Raw genomic sequence first — 15,686 nt, forward strand, 5'->3', positions numbered from 1 at the left:
GTCGCTTTGGATAAATGACTAAATATAATGTAAAAGTACAGAGAGGAAGCAAAAGATTTGTCAAAATGACATCACAGGTTATAATAAAGGCGGGGGAAGCGCGGAGGTCTAGGAGCTAGGCTAAAGCTAACACCACACCGGCTCTCTTTACCCAGCATTTTCCTTGCTAATGTTCGATCATTAGTGAACAAAATGGACGAGATAAGACTCTGCATCATCAACAGCAAAAGACTTTTGAACTGCAATGTCATAATCTTCAAGGAAACATGGCTACACAGTGGTATACCGGACAATGCTATTGAGTTAGCGGGCTACAACACACACCAGGCGGATAGAACGGCAGAGGAATCCGGTAAGACAAGAGGAGGTGGATTGTGCATTTACATCAACAAAGCTTGGTGCACAAACTCTGTTATTGTCGGGAGACACTGCTCGGCTAACCTTGAGTTTCTCATGGTTAAATGTAGACCGTTTTATCTGCCATGGGAATTCACTTCTACCATTATAACGGCAGCTTATATTCCACCGGATGCTGATGCCAAGCTTGCTATGAAAGAACGTCTCGGTTACGTATGTAACCTCTGTTCCCTGATGGAGGGAACAAGACGTTGTGTCGAAGCCGACAGATGGGGTTCGCCCTTGAGAACCAGTCATCTCTGACTATTTTGAAAAGGCCAATGAAATTTGGCGAATGAAATTTGCATGCCGGGCTCCGCCCCCGGAAATCCGGGTATAAAAGGGGAGCCGGCGTGCTCATTCATTTACCTTTTGTGCTGAGGAGCCTGAAAGCATCTCGTGACTGCTGCAGCGGACGGCTATTGTCGTGGCAAGAAGGACACAACGTCTTGTTCCCTCCATCAGGGAACAGAGGTTACATACGTAACCGAGACGTTCCCTTTCTGTCGGTCTCTCGACGTTGTGTCGAAGCCGACAGATGGGGTTCCTATGGAAAACGCCACGGCAATAGCCGCGTCACAATCTCCAGCGAAGCGACGTTGGCCAGCCTAGGCGAGTCAGACGAAGCGCTCTCGCGAGATTGTAACCTTCCAGTAGGTAGACAGGGGGACCCAGAGCTTCCAAGAAAAGATGGGTAGCCCCTGTCCTCTGTCAACTCAGACGGCCCCAATGGCGAGAGCCGTCCGGCCATAGGACCACTGGGTAAGCGCTATTCCCTCAAGGGGGAGGTGCGCTACGGAGACCACTTCCCACCCTCGGGGGGAATACAGTGGAGAAACAGCATGGTCTTACCGGCAGGGAAGAACTCATGGGAGGTATGTGCGAGAACCCGCAGGGTGGATGCTCACCCGGGGAAGGTCACGAGTTCCGGGGGAACAGCTCATGACGTAATCTCAGACGGAACCACCCTGCTGGGGGGTTACCACGTCTGGAGCACTGAGGTCGGTTAGAGTCACACGTAGATAACTCAACTTGTGCCCGCCAAAGGTGGCAGGCTGCTCCGCCCAGCCCGCTGCCTTGAGTGCTCAGTGATGGATGGAATGCCTATTCTTCGCCCGAGGGGAAAGAAGGGAGGCAGACGATTGCGCACTAACCCCCCCCCAAGAGGGGGGCTGGCGCTTGTCGCAGGCGTACGCCCTGCCGGCCGCCGGTCTTACCTGGTGTTATCCTGCAAGACTCGAGCTGACACCGGATCCACGCGGAGGTTGTAGAACCTCGCGAAGGTGTGGGGCGTAGCCCAACCCGCAGCTCTGCATATGTCTGCCAGAGAGGCGCCCCGAGCCAGTGCCCACGAGGAGGCAACACCCCTGGTGGAGTGCGCCCTCACTGCCAGCGGGCACGGGCAATCTTGAGATCGGTACGCAGCCATGACGGCGTCCATGATCCAGTGCGCCAGTCTCTGTTTAGAGACAGCTTTCCCCTTCTGCTGACCTCCAAAACAAACAAAGAGCTGCTCAGAGCCTCTGAAGCTCTGCGTGCGGTCCACGTAGAGGCGCAAGGCGCGTACTGGACACAACACGGACGGGGTTGGGTCTTCCTCCCCAGTGGGGAGCGCCTGCAAGGTCACCACCTGGTCCCGGAAGGGAGTGGTGGGAACCTTGGGCACGTAGCCGGGCCGAGGTCTCAGGATCACGTGAGAATCACCGGGCCCGAAATTTAGGCACTCTGTGGACACGGAAAATGCTTGCAGATCCCCCACCCTCTTGATGGAGGCGAGCGCCGTCAGGAGAGCCGTCTTCATCGAGAGATGAGAAAGATCGGTCTCTCCGAGGGGCTCGAAGGGAGGCCTCTGGAGGCCCGCCAGGACCACATTGAGGTCCCAAGAGGGTACGGAGCGCGATCGAGGTGGGTTAAGCCTCCTCGCGCCCCTGAGGAACCTGATGATCAGGTCATGCTGCCCTAGAGGTTTTCCAGCAACTGGTTCGTGATGAGCGGCGATAGCGGCTACATACACTTTCAGTGTGGACGGAGAGAGTTTACTCTCCAACCTCTCCTGCAGGAAGGACAGCACGTGCCTGACCGAGCAAATCCGTGGGTCTTCTCTGCGAGAAGAACACCAAGACGAGAAGAGGCGCCACTTAAAGGCGTACAGCCGCCTCGTGGCAGGTGCCCTAGCCTGAGTGATGGTCTCCACCACCGCGGGGGGTAGACCACTCAGGATCTCCTCGTCCCATCCAGGAGCCAGACGTGGAGGTTCCAGAGGTCTGGTCTCGGGTGCCGCAACATGCCCTTCCCCTGAGAAAGAAGGTCCTTCGTCAGGGGAATCGGCCAGGGGGGAGTTGTCGTCAGGAGCATTAGCTCCGAGAACCAAGTCCGGTTGGGCCAGTACGGCGCAACTAGTACCACTTGATGCTCCTCTTCCCTGACCTTGCACAGGACCTGTGCAATGAGGCTCACTGGGGGGAAGGCGTACTTCCACTTGTCCCGTGGCCAGCTGTGCGCTAGGGCATCCGTGCCGAGGGGGCCCTCGGTCAGGGAGTACCAAAGCGGGCAATGGGTGGTGTCCAGGGAGGCAAACAGGTCCACCTGTGCCCGCCCGAACTGCACCCAAATAAGCTGGACCGCACGGGGGTGGAGTCGCCACTCTCCACGGGGCGTCGACTGACGAGAGAGCGCATCGGCTGTCTGGTTCAGGTCGCCCGGTATGTGAGTGGCACGCAGAGACTTCGTCACCTGCTGACTCCACAGGAGGAGGCGTCGGGCAAGTTGCGTTAACTGTCGTGAGCGTATACCCCCCTGGCGGTTGATATACGCTACGGCAGTCATGCTGTCTGATCGGACCAGAACGTGCTGGCCCTGCACGAGGGACCGTAGTCCCTTGAGTGCCAACAGAACAGCCAACAACTCTAGGCGGTTGATATGCCAACACAGCTGGGACTCCGTCTAAAGACCCGCCACTGTGTGCCCTTTGCACACCGCACCCCAACCCCGTAACGAGGCGTCGGTCGTTACCACGACGCGCCTCGGGACCTGCCCCATGGGGACGCCAGTCCGTAGGAAGGTCACTGATGACCACGGGGTTAGGATACGACGGCAGAGAGGTGACATGACGATCAACCTCCTGCCTGCGTGCCACGCTCTCCAGGGAACTCGTCTCTGTAGCCAGTGCTGCAGCGGTCTCATGTGCATCAACCCGAGGGGAATTACCCCCGCCGAGGACGACATGTGGCCCAGGAGCCTCTGAAAAAGTTTCAGGGGGACCGCTGGTCGCTGCTTGAAGAGTTTCAGGCAGTTCAGCACTGACTGTGCGCGCTCTGTCGTGAGCCGCGCCGTCATGGAGACAGAGTCGAGTTCCATAACGAGAAAAAAGGAACTCTGCGCCGGGGAGAGTTGGCTCTTCTCTCGGTTGACCCGTAACCCCAAACGGTCTAGGTGCCGGAGCACCAGATCCCTGTGTGTACACAACAGTTCTCGCGAGTGTGCTAAGATAAGCCAGTCGTCGAGATAGTTGAGTACCCGCACACCTCTCTCCCTGAGGGGAGTGAGGGCGGCTTCCACGACCTTCGTAAAGGCACGTGGGGACAGGGACAGACCGAATGGGAGGACCCTGTACTGATATGCTCGCCCCTCGAAGGCGAACCGTAGGTACGGCCGGTTACGAGGGAGAATCGAGACATGAAAGTACGCGTCCTTCAGGCCGATAGCCACGAACCAATCTTGACGCCTGACGGACGTCAAGATGCGCCTCTGCGTGAGCATCCTGAACGGCAGCTTCTGGAGGTGCTTGTTCAGGGTACGCAGATCTAGAATGGGGCGCAACCCTCCACCCTTCTTGGGGACGATGAAGTACGGGCTGTAGAACCCGCTGGACATCTCGGCCGAGGGGACGGGCTCGATCGCTCCCTTCACCAGAAGGGTTGCCACCTCCTCCCGCAGCACGGGAGCATCTCTGCCTCTGACCGAGGTAAAGAGGATGCCCCGAAACTTGGGTGGAGGTCTGGCAAACTGGATCGAGTAGCCGAGACGGATCGTGTTCTCCAGCCACCTTGACGGTCTGGTGAGTGCTAACCAAGCACTCCAAGACTGCGACAGGGGCACTAGAGGTACGATCTGCTTCATCGCCCCTGGGGAGGGCGGTTCGCTGGCTAGCGGTGCCGGCCCCGCCTCGTGGGGGGGCTGGCTCCGCTGATTTGCCTGCCTGGCGGCGGCGCAGCTCAACGCACCGTCGAGGTGAGAGTGCTGAGGGCTGCGCAATTTTATACTCGGCCTTGCGTGTCGCCACAACGCAACGTCGAGTTGCCGAACACCGTCCTGCGGAGGGTGAGTGCGGCTGAAAGGGGGACCCAGAGAGAGAGACTGCTCTTTTTGTGAGGAAGTGGGCGCTAGGAAAAGGGCCTAGCAGATGTTGGGACGGGGCAGGGGCCGTCCCTTTCCGACCCGTCAGCGATGGAATGGCTGGGGTCGGGCCCGATCTCGATCTCCCCGGGTCCGGCTCGTCAGGAACGCTTCTGCTTCCGCGGCGGCTGCTGACGAGACGGTGGTCGCTTCTTCTCCGTCCTCTTCCGGGGGGCCGCCTGAGGAGGGGGCACCGTAGCCGGAGCTGACGAAGAGGAAGGCCGGGGCTGCTGGGAGGCAGACGTTCCACGGGACCTCGACGGCCGAAAGGCGGTCGGGTCGCGGCGGGGCAGGATGTGCTTAATGGCCTCTGTCTGCTTCTGCACTGCCGAGAACTGCTGGGAGAAGTCCTCGACAGTGTCACCAAACAGCCCTCCTTGCGAGATGGGAGCATCGAGGAAGCGAACTTTCTCGGCTTCACGCATCTGCGCAAGGTTTAGCCAGAGGTGTCTCTCGTGGACCACCAGCGTGGACATCGTCCGACCCAAAGCTCGCGCTGTCACCTTCGTCGCCCGGAGGGCAAGGTCGGTGGCAGCGCGGAGCTCCTGCATAACCTTCGGGTCGGTCTTACCCTCGTGGAGCTCTTTCAGTGCCTTGGCCTGGTGGACCTGCAGGATGGCCATGGCATGAAGAGCTGAGGCAGCTTGTCCAGCAGCGTTATAGGATTTCGACACCAGCGATGCCGAAACCCTACACGGCTTAGACGGGAGTCTAGGTTGAGACCTCCAGGTGGCCGCCGTCTGCGGGCACAGGTGCACCGCGACTGCACGTTCAGCCTGGGGGACATCAACGTAGCCTCTAGCTGCCCCGCCATCGAGGGAAGAAAGGGCGACAGAGTCAGCATGACGGGAACGAGCCGAAAAGGGGGCGTTCCAGGTCTTGCTGAGCTCCTCATGCACCTCGGGGAAAAAAGGTACAGGGGGCGTGCGCGGCTTGGAGCCGTGCTCGGACCCGATGTACCAATTATCCAGCCGCGAGCGTTGGGGCGTGGGCGGTGCGGTGCACTGCAGCCCGATGCTCGCGGCGGCCCGATAGAGCATGGCTGACATCTACGCTCACGGAAATCCCCATGCCACCCAAGCTGCTCGCCGCTGCTGACGGCGGGGCCGTGGCCACCGCGGTCGCAGAGCGGGAAGCAGACGAGGTGGTGGCTGGCTCTCGAAAGAGCGCAGCCACCCGTGACCGCAACGTCTGTATCGCCATCTGCCCGCAGTGCGGGCAGGATGACTCCACGAATGCTGCCTCAGCGTGTTGGACCCCCAAACACCTGACGCAAGCATTGTGTCCGTCCCCCTCCTCAATGAGGGAACCGCAACCACGAGAAGGCCCCAGCGTTAGGCCCCATCTGCTCCACCACCACCACCCTCAACACTGATGTACCACAGGGCTGCGCATTGAGCCCCTTTCTCTACTCCCTTTTCACACTCGACTGCAGGCCTTTGAACGGATCTAACTCCTTCATCAAGTTTGCAGACGACACAACAGTGATTGGTCTCATCAGCAACAACGATGAGACTGCATACAGGGAGGAGGTCCGGCACCTGGCCACATGGTGCTCAGACAACAACCTGCTCCTTAACACCTCCAAGACAAAGGAGATCATCGTGGACTTCCGGAAGGCGAAAGGAGGCACACACGGCCCCATCCACATTAATGGGATGGCTGTTGAACGTGTTTCCAGTTTTAAGTTCCTGGGGACTCACATTTCGGAGGACCTGTCCTGGACCACCAACACCTCATGCCTGGTCAAGAAGGCTCACCAGCGTCTCTTCTTTCTGAGGACACTGATGAAGAACCAACTGTCTCCAACTATCCTGGTGAACTTCTATCGCTGCACGATAGAGAGCATCCTGACCAACTGTGTCACAGTCTGGTACGGGAACTGTTCTGTTGCTGAGCGCAAGGCACTGCAGCGGGTGGTGAAAACAGCCCAGCGCATCACAGGGACTACACTTTCTGCCATTGAGGACATCCAGAAGAAACGCTGTCTGCGTCGAGCTCGCAGCATTCTCAAGGACTCCTCTCACCCTGCTCATAGACTGTTTACTCTCCTGCCTTCTGGTAGGCGCTTCCGGTGCCTCCGGACAAGAACCAGCAGACTAAGAAACAGCTTTTTTCCCAGAGCTGTTTCATTATTGAACTCTGCCCCCCACTGATTCCTCTACCTCTCTAACCTTTAACTCCAATGCTGCTATAACATTGTTTACATTGCACTACAGGGCTGCATGCATGACTGAACTGTACACACCAGTACTTCATATTATCTGCTCTACCGGACTGTTTACACACACACAGCATCATTTGCACTCTATACTGCTCACTTGCACACCAGGAATATTTAACTGAATGCTCATTTTCACCAATGGACCACTTCCATAACTGCACTAACCTATATACTGCACAGTAATTCTATTAACTACTCATCTATTGCACTGTAACTTCAATAACTGCATTAACTAATCTACTGCACGGTAACTCTATTAACTGCATTTACTCATCTATTGCACTGTAACTTCAATAACTGCATTAACTAATCTAATGCACGGTAACTCTTAACTGCATTTACTCATCTATTGCACTGTAACTTCAATAACTGCATTAACTAATCTACTGCACGGTAACTCTATTAACTGCATTTACTCATCTATTGCACTGTAACTTCAATAACTGCATTAACTAATCTAATGCACGGTAACTCTTAACTGCATTAACTAATCTAATGCACGGTAACTCTATTAACTGCATATACTCATCTTCTGGACTGCAACCTATTAACTGGATTAACTCGTATACTGCACCGTAACTTTAATAACTGCATTAACTTCAACAACTGCATTAACTCACCTATTGCACTGCAACTTTAATAGCCAATGTCTATTTTACACTATTTTGCACTATCTTAGTCTAAATTATTATCTGTTCACATCCATCCTGTACATTTATGTTCATAGTATATAGCCATCTGTATATATTGTTCATAGTATATACCTACTTTCATATTTTCATAGAACATACCCACTGCTAAATATTTTTATAATCCATGCCCACTGTATTATATTCTCACTATTGTATTCTGTATTTATTTTAACTGTATATCCTGCACTTGCTAACTGCACTTCTGGTTAGACCTAAACTACATTTCGTTACACTGTACTTGTATATGTGTAATGACAATAAAGTTGAATCTAATCTAATCTAATCTAATCTAATCTAATCTAATCTAATCTAATCTATACTTCTCTTTATGGTTTATCTACATTCAATTTTTTACCCAACAAGTCAAATTATAATTAATTATAAACTTACGTTTGAGAGTCGGACAAACCAGACAGTTTTTAACAATGGTGTTTATTTAATCATTCAGTTTATTAATGCCTGTATTGTTGAATGTTCAGTTTAAACTGAGATTTTTGATTGATGTTGAAAGTAAGATGGTGTTTTTATGATGACACTTAAAAAAAAGGAAAATAAAAATAAAGGTTTTTGTTGTCTTCAGGTCTGATTTAGCATCATGATTACTCACAGGATGTCATTAGTGTTGTTGTTGTTGCTGCTGTTGGTGGTGGTGGTGGTGGTGTTGGTGGTGTTGGTGTTGTTTTTGTTGTAGTTTGTGAATTGATAGTTGATGTTGAAACTGTAGAGAGGATGTAGCCGTATTACAGAGAGTAAGCACAAGATTTGTCAAATCGACTACAAGCAAGTACAGAACCTTTAGAGCTGTAATCCGTAACTTTAGCCTCCATTGCTATATTTGTTTGAGACATGACATCACAGGTTATAATCCATACTTCTCTTTATGGTTTGTCTACATTACATTTTTTACCAAACAACTCAAATTATAATTAATTATAAACTTATGTGTGAGAGTTGGACAAACCAAACAGTTTTTAACAAATAAAATATGCACTTATTAATGCCTGTACTGATTTATATTCATTAAATATATTTGAAGTAAAGAACCAGTGGAACATGTTTAAGTTGATGTCTGTTTAGTGAATAAATCCCTCAGATTTGCATTTGCATTTGCATTTGCATTTGCATTTAGTCATTTAGCAGACGCTTTTATCCAAAGCGACTTACAGATGAGGAAACATTGGAAGCAATTATAACAACATAGGCAAAGAAAATACATAAGTGCATCAAACTATATAACAACAGTAAGATGATAGTCACAAGATTAAAAATGAATAACTTACTCAAGATAGTCACTGTTACTGGATCAGACTTTGGAGAGGATAAGACTGCTGACACATAAACACTGTAGTAACAGGTTATGATGACAGATGACCTCTGACCTCTTGACCAATCGATGATGTCAGATCCTGTGAGTGATAGACGACATGATCTGCTCTCTCTAAAGTGACTCCCATCTGTAGTGAAGAAACACGTGTCCATCTTCAGATTCTTTCTGTTCATACAGTCCAGCTGAACTGTGTCTGTGTCTGTGATAACTGATGAAGACGCTCTCAACACGGCCGGAGGAAAACCTGAATAATCTGACAATAAAAATATATCGTTTTTTTACATTAGAGGGTGAATGTTACTCTGTTGAATATTTTTCATTCATAATTTCTAAACACTAAATTACCTTTGTTTGTCACAGTCACTTCAACTGGAGCAGATTGTGGAGATTGTTTGGCAACATTTGATTTATACACATTGTAGTAACAGGTTATGATGACAGATGACCTCTGACCTCCTGAAAAACGACTGATGTCAGATCCAGTGAGTGATAGTTGACATGATCTGCTCTCTCTAAAGTGACTCCCATCTGTAGTGAAGAAACACGTGTCCATCTTCAGATTCTCTCTGTTCGTACAGTCCAGCTGAACTGTGTCTGTGTCTGTGATAACTGATGAAGACGCTCTCAACACGGCCGGAGGAAAACCTGAATAATCAGAAAACAAAAAAACTGTTTTCAAACCAGTATTGGGTCAAAAGGGAACAAACCCATTATTACTGCACAATGTATGTGAGCAGAGTTACTGGGACCGGCCATTCGACAACGTCATTTTTCATCCCGCAGCACTACTTTCTCACCGTTTTTTTATGTAAACACGAGCTAGACGGACGGTTTTAACATTCGCGCGCCTCTCGAGTCTGCAGCATCTCGTGCATGTTAAGCATGAGTGTTTACGGCGGTTCCCACTGAGAGCAGCGCTTCAGGAGAGCACAACACGCAGCTGATCAGCACCTGAACTGACTGACCGTAGCACAATTACAGCATAGCAATTGTAAGTTCACATTATGTTATTTTAAAAACATTCACAGGCAAACCACTTCAAAAACAGATGATCTGTCTCTAACTTATGTGCAATGTAAGCATAAAACATGATGTGTTAACAGAAGCAGTCGAGCACTATGTAAAAGCACATCGAGAAATCAGCCACAAATCTTTACTAAAAGCTCGTATATATAATTATAAGTATATATAATATACATTTTCCAGTATTTACATATTGTTAGAAGTTTAATTTGTTTCATAAAGTACAAGGTCAATCTAAAAGGACAATTTTTTTTGTGTTTTAAGGTGAATAATAGACTATTTCCCTCTATATTTCATCATCGAGGATTTCTTTAAGAAAGTCTTAATATCTTGTCTCGTGGGATAAGTGACTCGTCACGCCCCTAATACACAATATATATATTGTTCAATGTAAAACTGTTTTCAAGACAATAATCTGTTTTCCCTTTGTCAGTGTGTTTTACCCATTTAAAAGAAGTTTTATCCCTCTGTTGTAGCATAAAGAATATCCTGACATGATCAAAACTAAACGCCGTAGACTCACCTCTGATAGTGTACACATCACTGCGTGGAGATCTGAGATCCCTTTCAGGGGAATAATCACAACTCAACTGTCGACTGCTCACTGTTTGCTTGTATGTGAATATTTCACCATGATTTATATAGAACTGACAGAAATGTTTTCCCGACCGTGTTTTCTGTTTGGTGTGTCTGAGAAATCCATCTTCAGTGTAGAGACTACAGGTGACATCCGTTCTGACTGACTCTGGGATTTCACATGATATAGTGAGCGGGTCAGTGGTGTCATCAAGTCTCAGGATGGGTTTATCTGTGAAACATTTGTGAAATAGTTTAGAAAAGCTCTTTACAGTCGAGGTTTATAAAACAAAGACAATTAAAGTCATTACATACATTAAATAACTACTTAGTATTGTAAGTATGGTGTTAAATTTAAACCACCGAAGACTACGTTTACATAAAAATCACACTCAATGTAATATCTGCTGGACTCACAGATTCGATGTACAGAGTTTGACTCTTTCTTATTTGCATTTATATTATGTCTTAATAAACAGAGATCGTATTCTAATTTAATCTTTCATTGATCATGTTTATATGCACAATATGCACAAACATAACAAATCAGTCGCACTCAGCAGTTATTTATTCAAATGTATATGGTAAACAGTAGTTGAATTATTTATTTCCATGCAGTCAAATAGCACAGAATTATTGACTGTACATATGGAAATGTGCGGAAACTTTTTTGAAAACAAATATTCTTCAAAACACATGTTAGGTCTGTTTTTCAACAGGGAAGGGATACAGCATTTGCATTATTTATTTAGGTGTTTATAAAAATGTGAAATAAGTTTATTGTTATGTTTCTTATCTGTTAGTGGCTTTGGATAAAAGGATCTGCTCAATAATGTAAATGACATGATAAATATAGATCACTTACCATATGACTGAACCTCCATTAACAGCTGAAAAACAATGAAAATGAACAGCTCCATTAGAGCAAGTGTAAGAAAAGAACGAGACACAGCGAGACTCACAAAGTGTCTGAAGTAGGAAGAAAGTTTTGGTTCACAGGAAACAACTTCATTGTGGCGTCAACCAGTTGACCATCTATAGACATAATAAATGACTCATTGATTGACCAATAAGAGAAGCTAGATATAATGATAGACAGAGGTATTAAACCCAATGAGAAAAGCTTATCATCAAAAGTACAAAAGGAAGTTGTGAATTAAGTTTTTATAAATAAAACGTGTGTCGTGAAAAGGATACTTTGTGTTTTGTACTAACAGAATTAAAGACATGCTGAAGAAAGAGCATTTTTGATGATCTACATTTACATTGCTGCAAGTTGCTGTAAATGTCAAATTCTCACTAACACTTGTATTAAGGAAAACGTTAATATATAAATCGATATGACTGAGCCTCTATAAGAAGCTGAGAGCGATGATGATGAACAACAAGGCTAATAAGTGGTTGAATTTGGACACGGTGGTCTTTTCATGTGCAATGGGATCATTGAGCTGAGTATGTTGTTATTGAATCCTCCGACACCATTGAATATAAATCTATACTTGCATCTGACACTTGTGCTCCTGATATAAACAAGTGTTGTTTTTGCATCTAATGGTGACACATAAGTTATCAGGCAAGGCAAGTTTATTAATAAAGCACATTTCATGCACAAGGTAATTCAAAGTGCTTTACATATTCACACATGTAAAGATATATTTAAATATGCAATGTTGGATGTAGAATGACTGGCAGCAGTGACAGCTTATAGATCTGTAAGTGTGAAGAAACAGAACATTTTAAAGCTCAAGTATTTTTGTAGACGTCAGCTTTGACCCTTGAGCACATAATGAGTCTCTGAAATATCTCTCTGAAACGTTTCTGAAGGACCACAGACGACCACAGTTCAGCCATCACTTCCATCCACAAGTACATAAGAGTGATGTGTTGTGTATAAATATCAGTCTACAAGTCACGATTTTAACAAATAAGATAAATATCAATATCACACACAATATACATGTGCAAATATAACAGAAATTGCTGATTATACTTCCTGCAACATCTGACCTGAATCCAATCTGACAAGGTTTCAATGATGATGGATCACAGTTCTTAAATGGGTAATGATATGAGGAGTCAAAACAACCTCCTCATCAATGAAAAAAGCGTTTGTGTATTTCATATGCAATGTTAATCTTGAAGGGTTTGAAATAAGTGAACGCATTGATCTTCAGCATCAGTGTTCACGTTTGTCTGGGATGGTGCAGTACACGTGATGAACATTCTTCAGGATGTTATAGAAAGAAAAGTCAAAGACAAGTAAGATCTCTGTTAATGATGGAAATTACACTTTATGGTGAAGTGTGTCAATTCTTCCCCTGTTTTCAATAAGCAGTAAAGAATGTGTACAATTTTCCACAGTGTTTAGACTTTTAACTGAAATCAGCATATATCTCTCTTGGGGTGTGATGCTGAGATAGATAAATGACACACTTCCCCTTTAAATGTGTTATGTGATTTTGTGGTGTGTGTTCATACCTCGTTCTCTTCAGTACGTTCCTTCTTGTGTTGTGCAGTAACCAAAGCATCTGTTATTCAATACAAAAGCTTTCAAAACTCTCAGATTCTTTCAAAGATTTAGCTTGATGTAGTTTTACATTTTTCAGATTTTCCAATTCACCTGAGGGCTCGGAGGTTGAAGATTTAAGTGAGTGAGTGTTTGAGGGACCTGGTTTGCTGTCCCGGTTTGACTGTGGATGCTTGAGACCTTTCAGAGAATAAAAAAGGTATAAGAAAGCTTCAATAGATCATTAACATTACAAACATCTGGGCGGAAGGCAAAACGGTGCTTCTTCCAGATCCATATAAAGTCCCTATATGAAAAGCCTGTATCATGCAAAGGAGAATGTTATGGTGAAATCTATAACTTTTAATCTATAACTTTTTTTAAATTAAATAAATACAGGTAGGATTCATTTACAGCGTCACATACCTTATCAAATTGTCCTACAAGATTGTCGTAGTATAAAATTAACAGGTAGGATGATTTTACAGCGCAAAATATTGACGTAGTATTGATGTGCGCCTGCCTGGTAGGACAATGTGACGGGTGGATTTAAATTACAAGACATCGAGATGCACAGAACATACTTTTACAAGTTGCTATATTTACAAATTAAATATATTGAAATGAAAGCGTTAATTTGGTTATTTCTTTGTTTAAGTTAGATTTGCCGAACATTTGCTGCATCCCTATGCCAAGCCTTGGGTTGTGCTATGATGTCAGTGATGTGCTGTTACCTGTGTGATGAGATGAGTCCAGTACAGAAGTGTTCAGAGAGTAAGTCTCTGCGGGGCCACAATCGAGCTTAATAACAATAAAGTATTAGGATCATATCTCCTTCCTTTTTGTGGTTTATTAAAAATGTCAGTATGTTAAATTACTTTGAGATACTCACTTTATCTTCTGCAGTTCCTTGACTGTTGATAATAAAGAGCAATTTAAGTACATTACACAGTTTTTTTAAATCAGATATTCTTAACTATGGCTGCATAACGATAAATCGCTTTTTTGAACAAATGTTTTTGTTTTCATAATATATGTTTGTGCACCGTCTATAATAATTATGTACAGTAGGCCTACATATAAATACACACACATGCATGTATATATTTAGGAAATATCTACACATGTATATACATGTATATATATTTTATACTATTATATATAAATATTTATATTTAATATATAAAAACATCTTAAAATCATAGATGCATGTGTGTGTGCATCATTTGAATACATAGTGAACAAACACATATTATTAAACAAAAACGATTAAATCATGATTGGTTGTTAAGCAACCCTCTTTGGTATTTTCTTGGGTATTTATTAAAAATATAATAATTTTTCTAAACATATTGTACATATGGAAAACTTGCCTTTTAGGTATTTCTTTGCCTAGAAAACAAAAATGTAGAGCTTTAATTGTTCGATTCAACTCAACTCAACAATGTTGAACAACACGAAACTCAGTTTTATCTAACCATAATGTGAAAACTCGACTTAGCCTACATGTAGATCGACCCAAACAGAAGCACATGAGTCCTGTGAGCACAAAAGCAGAGAAGACCGCTGTTAACAGTAGTGTTATCCACGTACCTGTGTGGAAAGAAAAGCATGTTTTACATCATGTGTACACTTTATGATAGTCGTCTAATTCTTAAATTGTAATTAAGTCATCAAAATGAAAGTAGCAACAGACATTACCATCCTAGATGCATATTCAGTTGAACACAAACGACTTTATATTAAAATGCAGTCATTATGTTATCTTGTTATTGATGTCTGATAAAACCGACTTAATAGCCGACTTATAACGTTTTTTTTCTAGGAAGAGTGGGTGTTGCACTATTTTTTCTATCTATATACAGTAGGCATATAACTGTGAATTTCTCAGGATTTAAATGTGTAAAATAAAGTGTTAGGGAACAATTAAGAACCATCAGAAATGGTCACGGCATCATCAGGGGTCTGAGGAACAGCTGCAAGACAAAACGTTTCAATTTAAAAGCCATTCGTTGTTTTTTTATCATAAAAAGGATTAAAAATCATATTAGTTTATTTTGATATTTACTTTGATATTTAGTTCAGAATAATAAGCAGATTCAGTAAATCAGGGGCCTTATTTATAAAATGTACGTAAGCACAGATTTGATCGTAATGCGACGGCAACATTGAAAAACGGTCTTTGATGTTGAAAACATCACATTGGGGTCCGAGCAGAAGTACACACTTGTTCGATTGCTGCGGGAGTATGAAAATATAAGTCCTTCTTGCTTTTTGTAGAGGATTTGAAAGTTGACAGGAGCTCTTTCAAACATCAATGACATTAGACATCATTAGAAGGTCCAAATTAAATATATTAAAATGAAAACGTTTCTTTGGTTATTTCTTTGTTTAAGTTAGCTTTAAAAAAAATAACTAAGGAAAATGATTGAATTGCTTTTTTACAGGTAAATCTTTAATTCCGTTGCGAAATGGCTCGTCTTACCCCCCTACGCACTTCGAGAATGCAACGTTCTATAAATGAGGCCCCACGTCTGCTCTATGTTG

The sequence above is a fragment of the Barbatula barbatula genome (assembly GCF_947034865.1).
Source record: "Barbatula barbatula genome assembly, chromosome: 20".
Lineage (NCBI taxonomy): Eukaryota > Metazoa > Chordata > Actinopteri > Cypriniformes > Nemacheilidae > Barbatula > Barbatula barbatula.